The sequence below is a fragment of the Papio anubis genome, chromosome 1, assembly GCF_008728515.1.
Source record: "Papio anubis isolate 15944 chromosome 1, Panubis1.0, whole genome shotgun sequence".
Lineage (NCBI taxonomy): Eukaryota > Metazoa > Chordata > Mammalia > Primates > Cercopithecidae > Papio > Papio anubis.
The window spans coordinates 215,687,466-215,701,965 of record NC_044976.1 but is presented as its reverse complement, the minus strand read 5'-3'; the positions used below and the strand labels follow the sequence as shown (position 1 = coordinate 215,701,965).

The window sequence follows — 14,500 nt, the reverse complement described above, 5'->3', positions numbered from 1 at the left end:
TTAAACCATGACCATCTTTTGCCTCTCGGTGTTAGAAGGGAGCTTTTGGTGTTATAAGAGAGTCACCAAACAGGACAGTTTATGGAAACCAGCTCTGCAGAGCTCTTGATAGCCGGAGTTCACAGAGATTATGAACTAGGAAATTCAGGGTGCTCCAGAAAGGTTCTTCTTGAAGGAAGAGAAAGAACTGTATTCAATGAGAGAAAGCAACAGAAAAGCACACTAAGTTCTTTATTTGTAGACAGGTTTAAATCTGGGGTTTACTCACTGGCCAATGGCCATTACAGATGCTAAGATCTTCTCAGGGATCATGAGAAGATCATCATGCTGGAGTGAGAGTGGAGCCAGGGAGGGGAGCGTCAGAGTGGGACTGGTTTTGACCTTCCAGCAGGGCCACTATCCTGGCATGGAAGTGCAGTAGACAGGGCAGGTTGGGTGAACAAACCAGGAAGCTGAGTGTTCCCCTGCCCTTGTTCTAGCAGACTTGGGAGTGCAGGGCCTGAGAATTTCCTGTTGATTTCTGCTTCCCTGTTTTGCTCATGTGATTCCTTTGCAGTGGGTGCCTTTCTCCTATCCATTTTCTCAAATGTCACTTGTGCTATAATGGTAGAAACATGGACTTAGGAGATAAACTGACTCAAAACTCACTTGAGTTTTGTCTTCTTGCGGATGAGCTGGGGGACCCTGGCCAACGTACTTCACCATTCCAAATCTTCAGTTTCCTCCTTTGATAACGCGGGTATTAACATATATGCTGCTGTGTAAGCATTGGAAAGTCTGGCCCTCGGTGCTTGGGTTTAGAAAAGTGCTTCTGTCAGCATCCATAGTCACAGGTAACAGAGAAAAAGAGCATGTAATGTCATGTGTATCTGTGTCTACATCATATGAGATTTAGAGGAAGATTGAAAGAATACTAATTTCCCTTGACAGAATTCTTTTAATTTTATTCATTTCTCTGCATCCTTCACTCTTTAGTTTATCTGATGGTGGACGGTTAGCAGTTGTAGACAGTGTCATCCCCTGCCCTGGATGATACTAGAGCTCCTTTTGTAGACAGATTGTACATTCTGACACCAGAGAAATGCTGCACCTGGAGGCCCCGTATCTTCTGGAAGGACTGAAGGGAAAGCAAGTTACTGAAATCCATTCCTCATAACCCGAGAACGTCCTATCTGTATTCATATGCCTTGTGCTTGGTACATACTTGTTTTTTAGATTAACTTAAATTTTATGCTTTTATTACAGTTGTTTTCTGTGGAAAATATTAACCAAATTTATTAGATCTTTATGGAAATGAAAAACTGCTGGTCTGAAAATGCTTGGGAAACTTAGGAGTACTATTATTCAACTTGGCAGTACTTGATACCAGTGAGAGTTGAAGTTCTGAGTTGAAATAAAACAGATCGGTTAATAGGAAGTCAAATGAGACTGATAGATTTTATTTATTGAGACATTTTTCTGGTGACCAAATATGCATAGATAGTCAATACAAAAAACCTAGAAAGGCATAGAAAAAAATACAGAGAGGAAAGTAAAAATCACCAACAATCATTAGCATTTTCATTTATTCCACTATTTTTTCTACGCATTTATGTATTGGCTGCTTTTTTGTTTTCCCTGTTAACATTATAGGAATTCTTTCCTTTCATAAAATATTCTTGAATACCCTAATGGTACTCATTTATCATATAATTATTACCATTATGCATTTAATCATTCTTCTCATATTGAGCATTTTAGTATTTATTATCTAAATGTAGCAGAAATAAATATCTTTTGTTGGCACCTTTATTTCCTTAAAATAATTTACTAGATATACAGTTACAGTGTCAGCATTTTAAATTTGCATATTTAAAAGTTTTGTTGCATATCACTAGCTGTCTTCAAAAAAGTTGATTTAGTTTACCAGCCCAGTGTCTTCTGTAGCAGATGATGACATTTTTATGTCACTACATCCTTACCAGTATTGAGTGTTTTAAAAAAATAAAAGCTTTTGATTCTGATTTACTCATTTTGTCTGTGGTAGATATAATCCACCTTAAGTGGAACATTTGTTGTTACTAAATACTTGAGTGGTTATCTGAAGTAATGTCTATTCTTCTGTATTTATGTGACTTTTTCTACCACAAGATTGTACAGGGATTACATTTTACTCATCTTTATGCTACCCATAGAATTTTTACATGGTAGATGTTCAATAAACATGAAAAATAAATATCACACAATATCCACCTTGTTGGATTCCACCACTTCCTAACACATCTGCACATATATACTTCAAGCAAATATCAAGTTTCTTTATTGGAAAATGTCATGTAAAGTTCCTAAGTCTCATTTTTGGTAAGACAAATTGATAAAAATTACTACCTCTTCCCCCTTTTGACTCTCTCTTCTGTACTTTTTCTACCTTTTTCCTAAAGTAAATATTGGTATTGTCTGTATGCTTTCATCACAGGTACCAATTAATTTAGCAGGAACATTGCCCATCTGAAAGAATTATATATTGTGGTGTCAGTGTAGAGATGTTAAAATTTTTAACATTTTTTTGTTATTGGTTAATAAGAATACGACCAAGACAAGAGCTTTAACAGAGATGTGAGATGTGTATTCACACAGTCTCTGAAAATCATGTGCTTTTTGTGTTTTATGGCAGTACCTTGTGGATCTGCATTTAGAATGATAATTCATGCTAATGACTTTCATATCCCATGAGGTAGCAGAAATCAGTCCTAAAATGGCAGAGTGAAAGGGTATAGCAAATAAAGTCAATGAGCTGTCAAAGAATTTTTCTTCATCAAACAAGTCCCAAAGCACTGGTGTTATACTGACCTTCCCTCACTCCTCTTGCCTGGATTCTTAGACCCATTTGGTTCATGATTTTTTTTTTTCCTATAATAGAAAAATTAACAAACATGTTTGGTCCGTGAAACAGAAGGTATTTGAAAATAATACCTTGGAGCAGTGTCTCAATCTTCAGGAAAATGGTGAAGAGGAAATACAGCATTGATTGCTGTTGCTAGGCAACGGTTTTCACAGCAGATGAGCCTGGGACAGTGGTGGTGTCTGCCAGTGCACCGTGCGGGATAGAAACCAGTGCTGCACTCATGCTTCTGGAAATCAGAATTGAAGCCCTGCACTTCCTCCTTCCTCTCAATTTTCTCTGGTCAAGACCTAAGAAGTTAAGATCACATGGTCAGATATGTAGAGTGTGAGAAATTTGGATCTCTTTGGGGATTTTTGGAGAGCTGCGAATGGATTTGTAGAGCCAATCCTTTTTTTTTTTTTTTTTTTTTTTTTTTTTTCCAGTTTCGCCCTTGTCGACCAGGCTGGAGTGCAGTGGCACAATGTCGGCTCACTGCAACCTCCACTTCCCGGGTTCAAGCGATTCTCCTGCCTCAGCCTCCCGAGTAGCTGGGATTACAGGTGCCCGTAACCATGCCCAGCTAATTTTTGCATTTTTAGTAGAGATGGGGTTTCGCCATGTTGGCCACGCTGGTCTTGAACTCCTGACCTCAGGTGAACCACCCCCTTGGCCTCCCAGAGTGCTGTAGAGCCAATTCTAAAGGAATCAGAATTCCTATTTTATATCAGAAGTGCTGTTAGTTTTCTCTTTCATGCATTTATCCATCCAGTCATGCCTATGTCCTCACATATTTAGGGAATATTCAAGGCACCCTGTTACACTTAAGAGTTTGGCATCTCTTACGTGGCTGACATGTGCACTGTAGGTGTGATGGTAGGAACCATTGCTGCAGTGTGGTGTAATGAAGAGCATCCTCTTAGGATTGTGACTCTCAAACTTTAGGGCACATTGGAATATCCTGGGCAGATTGTTCAAAGATTTCTCAGCCCCACACTAGGTGAGGTCTGTTACCTATTTCCAGACCTCTGGAATATGTCATATTACTAGAGGTCTGAAAAGTAACTTAGGAATATGCATTTTAAGCAAGCTCACTAGGTGATTCTGATATTGGTAGTAGAAGAGTCATTCTTGAGAAATACTGAAGTCGAAGGATTAGTGAAGATTTTGACAGAGTTACCAGGTTAGATGTCATTCGTCAGTTGTAATTCATGAACAGGGAGACCACTGACTGTGGTTTTACCGGTTCAGTGTGTTCCCTCCCAGGTTGGTTCTCCTGTTTCCATTTTGGACTTGCTCTTGATTCACTAGAGTTAGACTAGTTTGGGTTCTTTCCAGAAACTGGGCTGTGATTATTCCTTAGTGGGGAAGCATAGCCCCCCATCACTGCTTGGGACTCACACAAGAGCAAGAAATGCAAGTATACAAAAGTACCCAAGTCTTGATCTCAGTGTTCTGCAGTACAAACCACTAAGACTGAAATTTCAAACTGCCTTTCCTTGAAAACAAAAAACAAAAGAACAAGTAAACATCCAAATCAATCAGTTACCTTTTTTTTTCACCCCAATGCTGATAATATTTCAGTGGCCTGTCAGTTATGAATCTGACCAATCTTCTAATAAAACCTTCTATGCTTATAAAGCTTAAGTGATTTTTGCTTATACAGTCTTCTAATAGAGCTCTTTTTTCTCCCCTCTTGTTATATATACTCTGAATCCGAGTTTTGGTCTTAATACAGACCATGTTTAAGATCTTGGCCTTGTGCCATATTGTAGTACAGATTAATAATTAATGGTTCTTATTAGTCTGTATAATTAATTAACCATCCATCTATCAAGCTAAATGACTTATAGATGACTTTTACATTTAAAATTGTTCAGAAGTTATTGAGGTCTGTAATTTATCATCACAACCATTTCTGACCTCATTCTTGGTCCCTCACTGGAATGATGTTCACTGAATGTATATGACACAATATAAAGAAAATTAAGTTGCACCAAAGACATTACCAATATGAGTAGGGAGGCTTAAAATGTTGGCAGTAATCAATAGTGGGACTTAATTTGTATATTCTGTGATGGAGACATTTTTATTCCATTTAAATTTTTAAAATTGCTTCCATTTTTAAATTAGTTGCCCTCATTTCAGACGATACTCAACAGCGAAATAATATATTTTCTGAATCTAAACCATCATATGTGGTTTGACCTTTAGCTGAATCCAGTAGTAAAGATCAAAATGAATTATGCTTGAGTAGAAAGGGGTTTTAATGTTGCTTTACAGTTGGTTTTCCCTCATCCCACATGCTGTTTAATATTATTGATTCAGCTTGAATGATCATGAGCCAAAAAACGACTTCAGTTGGTTTTGGCTAATGCATTCTTGGATGCTATAGAAGTGCCTGTAACACCTGAATGGTTCTGCATTAATAGTAATGCATTTTTATATCGTCCACGGGAGGAAATGCAACGTGATTGCCTATGAGCAGCAGAGAACGGGTTTCTAGATGGGTATGTTTTTCCCTTGGTACAAACATGTCGCTTCCATTAGCCCTAATAGGGGCTGGGTATTTGCATCTAAGAATTCAGTATTTAGAATATGACAAGCCATGAATATTTGAGGCGTTATTACTGAACCTTTCAAATAAGTTGAAAGGCATAAATGATTTTGAGTACTAGGGAAGTGTAGTAATCCCTTAGAAATGAACTATTCAGAATATTTAACTCTATTATCAATGAAGTATTAGTGAGGAGGGAACTATCCACATGTTCAGATTCATTTCAGCTTAATAGTGTCTTGGTACGTTTTACAGTCATATCGGCTCTTAGTAATGCACTTCACCATGTGAAGTGAGTGAAATAGCCTCAGTCTTGTTCACAGTGACTGGGCCTTTCAAAGTCTCCTTGTTTAATTTGCTGGCATTACGATGGCTCTTGTAGGAGCTCCGTTGCAGAATCAAAATGTGCCTGCAGAGAGACAGCTGTGCTTTCATTTAGCCTATGAGATAATAACCATCATTCTAAAATTATCTTACATCATATAGACACAAATTTCCTATCTCACCCTTTTTCCCAACTCTCTCTTCAGATATGACTTTGCTAGAATGAGGCATATACTTCCCTGTCATTCTTCATTTTTTAAAAAACTTTGAGAATGTAGATTTACTTCTGCTCTGGCAATTTGCACATCTTGGTTAACTAGACCAATTAATGCAAAAGAATAACCCCCAAATTTACTGCTCCCCAGGTTCTTTATCGTCCAGCCCCTGTCTCTTCTTAATGCGATTCCTGTGAAGACTGGAGATTGAGGAATAGATATAGGGAAAAAGTCTCATCTACCCCAAAAGTGCATCTAAAATGAGAAAACTTTCTCAAGCAAATTCTCCCCTAGCAGGCACATGTCATTTATTGTTCTTCCTTCCACTTAGAATTGAAAAAACATGATTCATATCCCATTGTTGTTATAATTTTGTAGACTTTGGAGCTTTCCTTTTTTCTTTTCTGCTTTAGCTAAGTTCTACAACGTTTCTTTGTATGTCCTTTTGTCTTTTCCTATTTGTAAGTGTCCTTGATAGATATCACCATCAAGGCCCTTTCCTTTAGCTTATACTCCTATGTTATGATTTGTTTTCCACGTCACCTTTATTTAGTAACTCCCAGTCCATTGACCTTTTTCACTGCTTATGCTGTATGTAGATGGAAATAAGAAGACACATCCTTACTAGTTCCATCTTGGAGCACTAAGAGATCTTCAGGCTCACAAAGTGAGATTAACCTGCTAACATGGGCCACTGATAACGATGAGAACACGGAAGAAGAGCCAGTGTAAATAAAAGAGAAACATGCATCCAGACGATAAGTCATGAGAATCTCACGGTGATAAAGATGAATTTAAAAGAGAGGAGTAAATGTGAATGACCTACACACAAGAATTCAGATGTTTTGTATGTGGTACAGCCTATTCATAGAGACTAGGTGTGTCAAATAACACATATTTAGTTTTTATATCCAATATCCAGTATCTTTATAGAAGTGACTACTCATTATTATGTGCGTTTAAGGTGAAGTCCTAAAACCTGCCTTATATGTTTGGCATGGAATTGCGTTCCCTGCTGATGCCCAGTAATGAAATGTTGAGGGAACTCAACTGTGTTCCTTCAGAAAGCTTCTGAGTCTGCCAGCACTTTTGGTGAATCACTGCTTCTGAAAAGTGAATTCAATAATTAATATGAATTATTTTTCTGTGAATTTAACTTTTTATAGTTGTTAATCAGCTTAGCTGTTATGCAGTTTATAGAACTATATTAAAATTTCATATAATTACTCTAAAGTGGCTAAGGTTTTAAAGTTTCCCCAACCTTTTCAGAGTTTTATTAAAGCATTAAATATAAAGTGCTCTCTTAGCCATAGTATGACTAGTTACGTATTGGTTAGAATGACAAATTTACTTGTCTGAGAAGATGCTGAGTTAGGAGTTCCGTTCAGACAGTCCCCAAATTGCCTTTATGCAGCATAGTGGATAAAAATCTAGAAATAGAATTGGTTATTGATTTTGTTTGTTTTGCATTTGTAGCAAGAGAAGAATAATATTGTAACTTTTTTTTTCAAGCATACAAGTTCTGTGCAGAATTTTTCTGTCATTTGTGTGTGGCTTTTGGTACCACTAGAACATTCCATATGACCCTAACTGTATTTCTCGTATCTCTGTGAGATTCACTGAGTCTAAATGCCTCTTTACTACAGGTTTCTTTACCCATGGGATTCGTGTTGCTTTTACTTAAGAGAGAGCCCAGAACTCCTCTTAGGCGCTTCTAAGAAATGTTCATGTTGGTTTATGGTAGAATAGATTTCAATGTAGGTTTCCCTTCCTTCCTTCTTTCCTTCCCCATTTTGATGTTTAGTTATATATCATCTGGATTAATTTTTCTTTTTTGAGACGGAATTTTGCTCTGTCACCCAGGCTGGAGTACAGTGGTGTGATCTCGGCTCACTGCAAGCTCCGCCTCCTGGGTTCACACCATTCTCTTGCCTCAGCCTTCCTAATTTGTTTTTCTTTTTTTTAAAATTTATTTTAGGCTTAAATTGTGTCTAGATTTTTATAAAATACATTTTAAGACTACTCTTTTTTTCCCTAGTATTTCCACATCTAATTGAAGTTGTCCTAAAAATAGCAGAGGAATATTACTTCATTCAAGATTTTCTATAGAAAGCCTGATCCTTGCCACATGTGCAACATCAGGGAAAACCTCAGCTGAGACGTGGAAACTGAAGATGGCATGATGGGTAATTCATCATACCACTGAATTTAGTATGTTTTCAACCTTTTGTAGGTTTTAATATTATGATCCCCACTTTACAGATGAGGAAATGAAGATTTAGAAAAGTTTAGTAGCTTGCCTTAACACTGTAGTAGAACTGGGAAGTTATTTATTTATTTATTTATTTAGTTTTAATTTTTTTGAGATGACATCTTGCTCTGTCACCCAGGCTGGAGTGCAGTGGCATGATCTCGGCTCAATGCACCCTCCGCCTCCTGGGTTCAAGCAATTCTCCTGCCTCAGCCTCCCGAGCAGCTGGGACTACAGATGCTCACCACCACACCCAGCTAATTTTTATATTTTTAGTAGAGACGGGTTTTCACCATCTTGGCCAGGCCGGTCTCGAACTCCTGACCTCATGATCTACCCAAAGTGCCTCGGGTAGAGGCCTCCCAAAGTGCTGGCGTGAGCCACCGCGCCCGGCCAGAACTGGGAACTTTTAATCTAGTCCTGTCTAATTCCTGTTATGCCTGGATTGAACAAACACAGAGATGTATGAGAGTGAACAGTATCCCTCACATTCTGCTTTTCCTCTGGAGAGATGTGGCTATGCTGGGCATGACGGTACTGGATATGTCATGGGAAAGGACTCCAGGAGGGAGACTGTGCCCACATTTATAGTGAAAGAAAAGAGGGTCTGGAGCACTGCATTGGAACACTGGAAGCTTCCTGGTCAAGAAAATAACCTTGTTAGAAAGACGACACCCAAGTATTTTGTTGAGCTAATTGTGATAGCTGAACTATATCTCCTTGTAAGGACCACTCAAGGTTTCTGTCTTCTGATGTCTAAATTCCATGATTTTAATCACTGCCTCCTTTTAAGTACAAAAACTTCTTTTATCGTCATCTTCATAGACTCCACCCTTCTGGAGTAATTTTGACCATTCATGAATAAAGTGATAGATGAGAAAGGCCAAATTCAGTGTAGTTCACAGTGGGTTCAAAAGAACTCCCTCCGCAAAGCAGCAAACTGGTATCTCAGGAATTAGGTCTGGCTGTCAGGCTAACAGATTGAAGAGATAGTTCTGCCCTGATATATTTCTCCTGGAAATGAAGTTATGTTAGAATAGTTTAAAAATTAAAAGCCAGGAGATTCTGAGTCAAGGCCTGAAGAGTTTGCTTATGAGTGAAATTAATGAATGAACATTAATCACCTATTCTGACAATTCATAGAATTTTTTTCTTACCTTCTGATGATTGACTGTGTTCTAAAATGTTAAGCACGCAGATAAATGGACCTTTTGGGTAAACAAGAGAATATCAGCATTTATCTCTTTGGAAGCCACATTTTGCCATTTGAAGGACAAGCGGAGATTTTAAGCTGTCGTGCCATGTAAGAGTATATATATGACATGATGGTCCAGAATCTTGCTGAACCAGTGAAGCAAATAGGTAAATTAAGTGGTGAGCTTTGACAAAATTATTGAAGGTAGGATTCTTTGATTTATCATTCCTCCATTGCACTGGGTTGTTCTAGAGAAAGAGATAAGCCAGTTTATTTAGTAATCGTTCACTGAGCCCACATTCTGTGCTAGACGCAGTGCTCAGCACTGGAAGCGTAGAGACATAGGATCTGCTCTCAGGGAGCTCACACTTGAGATGGGAAGCATGGCAGGTAAGATACGGCGGCTTCAGCAGTCGCTGTTTAAGTGGGGTCTGGGAAAAAGAATTGGTGCAAAGAAGCCTGTTTTCATTAATGTGAGGATGAATGACAGGTCAGGAAATGGGGAAAGTGAATTTAAGAGATTATAGGGGAAAAATAGATTATAAACCTATTTTATTTGGCCCACCTACAGTTTTTGGGGGGAGTTTCTGTTTTTGTTATCAGCATATAAAACTTGGAAAATTACATATAAATATATTGCTGGATTCTCTTACGAAACACAGTAGGTACTGTGGGCTCTGTTTTCACAGCTGACTGCAGTTACCTGGCAATGGACAGTGACCTCCACCTTTAGCAGGCACGGGTACTCTCTCGTTCTCCATCCCGTCCATTTAGGATTCTCCTGGCTCCTCTCTATTTGAGTTTGAGACTTCTAGTTTAGGGTATTTTCACATCCTGGCAGTGATGGGAAGCAGCCAGGTAGAACAGGGGGAAGATCGGGAGTAGGAGTGGGTTGTTGGTGTGTTAAATATGAAAAAGATTTGAGGATGTTATTGACTGAGATAGAAGAGCCAGGAGCCAGTGAGAAACCCAGGAGAAGGAGAGTGTGTTCTGGGCCGAACTGTGTCCCCACAAATTCCTATGTTATGTTCTAACCACCGGTACTTCAGAATGTGACCATATTTGGAGAGAAGGTCTTTGAAGAGGTGATTTAACATGAGGCCTTTAGGGTCGACCCTCGTCCAGTATGACTGGTGTCCTTGTAGGAAGAGGAAGAGACACCAGCGGCACACATGCGCAGAGGGACTGCTGTGTCAGGAGGCAGCAGGAGAGTGGCCCCTCCAGGCAGAGAGGCCTTGGAGGAAACCAGACCTACAGATACTTTGATCTTGAACTTCCAGCCTCCAGAACTGTGAAGATCAATTGCCGTTGTTTCAGCCACCAGTCTGTAGTATTCTGTTATGGCAGCTCTAGCGAACAAACGTGCGGAGCTGCTGGAGGCCACAACGGGGAGAGAACTGATGGAGCAGAGACTGTGTCTGATGGTGGCTGAACAAACCCCCAGTATCTTGCACACATCTGGATTAAAGCTCTATAGATATTTATTGAGTTAGTTTCACTGAAGGACCAGTGAGAGGGAAACAAAAGCCTGGGGTCAGAGGTATTTGCTGTGGACCAGGGAAGCAAACTGGAGAAAGTTCTTAAGTCTCCAGCCTTTATTTTCTTTTTCTTTTCTTTTTTTTTTTTTGAGACAGAGTCTTGCTCCGTCGCCCAGGCTGGAGTGCAGTGGTGCGATCTCAACAATCTCAGCTCAGTGCAACCTCTCCCTCCCAGGTTCTAGTGATTCTCCTGTCTCAGCCTCCCGAGTAGCTGGGATTATAGGCATGCGCCACCACCACACCTGGCTAATTTTTGTATTTTTAGTAGAGGTGGGTTTTGCCATCTTGGCCAGGCTGGTCTCGAACTCTTGACCTCAGGTAGTCCGCTTGCTTTGGCCTCCCAAAGTGGTGGGATTACAAGCGTGAGCCACTGCACCCGGCCTCCAGCCTTTATTTTCTGTGTGAAGCTGTTGAGGAGTGATTGGGTTGCATTTGTTACTGTGGTATCACCATATTCTCTCACTAGCCACGTGTTTTCTGTGTGAATCGATTGAGGAGTGATTGGGTTGGGTTTGTTACTGTGGTGTCACCATATTCTCTCACTAGCCATGTGTTTTCTGTGTGAGGAGGTTGAGGAGTGATTGGGTTGGGTTTGTTACTGTGGTATCACCATATTCTCTCACTAGCCACGTGTTTTCTGTGTGAGGAGGTTGAGGAGTGATTGGGTTGGGTTTGTTACTGTGGTATCACCATATTCTCTCACTAGCCATGGAGGCTTTAGGTTTATACATAAGCAGGTATCATGCATGTATTGAATGGAAAAGGATTTGGAGTATATTTTGTTAGCTAGCGTGATACCAGGAAGTCCTTGTTGTCAAGAACTGTTGTTTTCAAGGAAGAATTGCATGTCTGCGACTGTGTGTGGATTTAATACATCACATTTTGATGATTTGAGGGAGATGGTGGTGGGTTAGGGGGACTGAGGAAAGGGAGAAGTCTCTGGAAAACCCTCTGAGGAAAGGGGGAAGGAGGTGACTCGGTTCCAGCTGAACTCCTGCAGGCAAGGTCGAGGCCCAGCCTGGAGTTTGCAGTAGCAGGAGTCCTCTGACTGGGTTGGAAAAAGAACTATGCACTAAAAGATTAGAAAGCTTCATAGGCCAATGATAGGGAGGTGAGATATGAAAAATGAAAAAATGGTCATATATAAATGAGAAGGAATCAAGTTTATGAGGAAAATGGATTTTTAAGACAGTGTTTCAGAAACTACAGTACTAAATGAAAGGACTGATGTGTATATGTCACTTTTTTTAAAATTAAAAATATTTCCAATCATAAAAGTACATTATAGAAAATATCTTTAAGTAAAAGTATTAAATAAAAATCACCCACTAGCTTACCATCTAGAGATAACAATTACTATTTTGCAGTACATATTTCCAGTTTTTCTGTGTATATATCGGTATAAATCATTTAAAAATAGTTTTGTTTTGTTTTTTAATTGAGACAGAGTCTCACTCTGTCACTCAGGATGGAGTGCAGTGGCGCGATCTCAGCTCACTGCAACCTCCACCACCTGGGTTCAAGTGATTCTCCTGCCTCAGTCTCCTGAGTAGCTGGGATTACAGGCACAAGTCACCACACCCAGCTAATTTTTATATTTTTAATAGAGACAGGGTTCTCCAAATTGCCCAGGCTGGTCTGAAACTCCTGACTTCAAGTGATCCACTTGCTTCGACCTCCCAAAGTGCTGGGATTACCGACGTGAGCCCCTGCGCCCGGCCGAAAAATAGTTTTTAATAAAGCCAGTGGACCTGTAGGTGATTGATGTGAGCTGGATTACTAGACTTCAGCTGACATTTCTTGGTTTGAAGTGTGGTAAGTTAGAGCAACTGAGATTTTCATAAACATTTCATTTCTGGGTTTCATGTGAACACTGTCATCCTCTTTTCCCTCCTTTACCAAGGTCAGCAGGCAGTAACAGCTGGTACTGCCACATTTTTGATGGCCTAATTAAATAATTCATATAAAATGCATATACCATCTGCTTAGGTTATAGATATAGTGACCCAAATAATAAACAAAATAGCATTCGTGTGCGTAAGCTGATCTAGAGAGATGAACACACATTTTCTGCATGGTAGAAAAGACCTGGGCTTGCATTGGTATAAAAAAATGCTCCTACTTTAACCCCCTATTAATAAGGTTGACTGCCGTTAGAGATTAGCGATTTTTGTGTACGCGTCCGTATTCTCACCTGGTATCTCTTGTTACCACTGCCATATATAAGGACTGATAGACTTACTTAGAGGGGGTTCTTGAGCTTGTAGAGATGAACAGATTTATTAATTTGTCTGTAAGAATTGTACTTGTCACGTTGGTATCACCATTTTCTGTCCATAGCCATGGAGACTGAGGTTTATATAAAAGCAAGCAACATGTTTTGATTGAATGAAAAAGATTTGCTATATGTGGTGAGAAAACCTTGATAATATGAGGACAAGAAGTCCTTGTTGTCAAGAAACATTGTTTTCAAAGATGCTTGCATTTCTGAGACTTCATGGATTTAACGTTTCACGTGATGCTTTGATACGAAACTTGGAACTTTTTTTTCGGTTGGGAGGTAGAAGAGAATAGAAAGACCTAGGTTTGATTTCATGACTTCAGCTAAGTAACAAATTTGGTGAACTTCATTTTCAGCTCTAGTAAGATGGGGTTGATAATACCCACCTCATAAGGTTGTTTGGAGAATCAAATCATATATATGAAAAGCAGAACGCCTACTGCAGTTCCTGGGGAGTCATTGGTTATTCCCATCCCGTGCATCTTCTCTATCACAGCGGGCGTCTGTGTACAGTCCTGCTCAGCGTCTACGCTGTTCTCCTCTATCTTCTCTATCACAGCGGGCGTCTGTGTACAGTCCTGCTCAGCGTCTACGCTGTTCTCCTCTGTCTTCTCTATCACATTGGTCTGTGTACATTCCTGCTCAGTGTCTACGCTGTTCTCCTCTATCTTCTCTATCACAATGGGCGTCTGTGTACATTCCTGCTCAGTGTCCATGCTGTTCTCCTCTATCTTCTCTATCACAGTGGGCGTCTGTGTACATTCCTGCTCAGCGTCTATGCTGTTCTCCTCTATCTTCTCTATCACAGCGGGCGTCTGTGTACATTCCTGCTCAGCATCTACGCTGTTCTCCTCTATCTTCTCTGTCACAGCGGGCATCTGTGCACATTCCTGCTCAGTGTCCATGCTGTTCTCCTCTATCTTCTCTATCACAGCGGGCGTCTGTGTACATTCTTGTCAGTGTCTATGCGGTTCTCCTTTGGGAACAGCATCTCTGTGTTTGCTGTGTGTAACGTCCACCTTTGGATAAAGACTTGGTGTCGTTGTCAGTCAAGATCTCCTGCTGAGCATCCACCCCTGCTGAAGCCAGCAAGTCGTGTGTGCACTTCTTAATTTTGTATCTGACAAGATACTGCAAATGTGTCAAACATTGTCCTGAAGGGAGGGAGTATCCAGTAGTCTCTGCTTAGAGGCCTGTAACTGCTCTAACCCCTCGCAGTAAATACTGTTTTCAAAACAAAACAAAACTTAAAATACCTGGTTGGCTGTATACCAAAGTT

At 40.0% G+C, this 14,500-nt stretch overlaps 1 protein-coding gene across 1 annotated transcript in view; it reads left to right on the top strand.

Moving 5' to 3' along the window:
* The window catches only part of SMYD3 (SET and MYND domain containing 3), a 758,734-nt gene that overhangs the window by 293,610 nt on the left and 450,624 nt on the right, over positions 1 to 14,500 (top strand). The gene's annotated exons all lie outside the window — the stretch shown is intronic.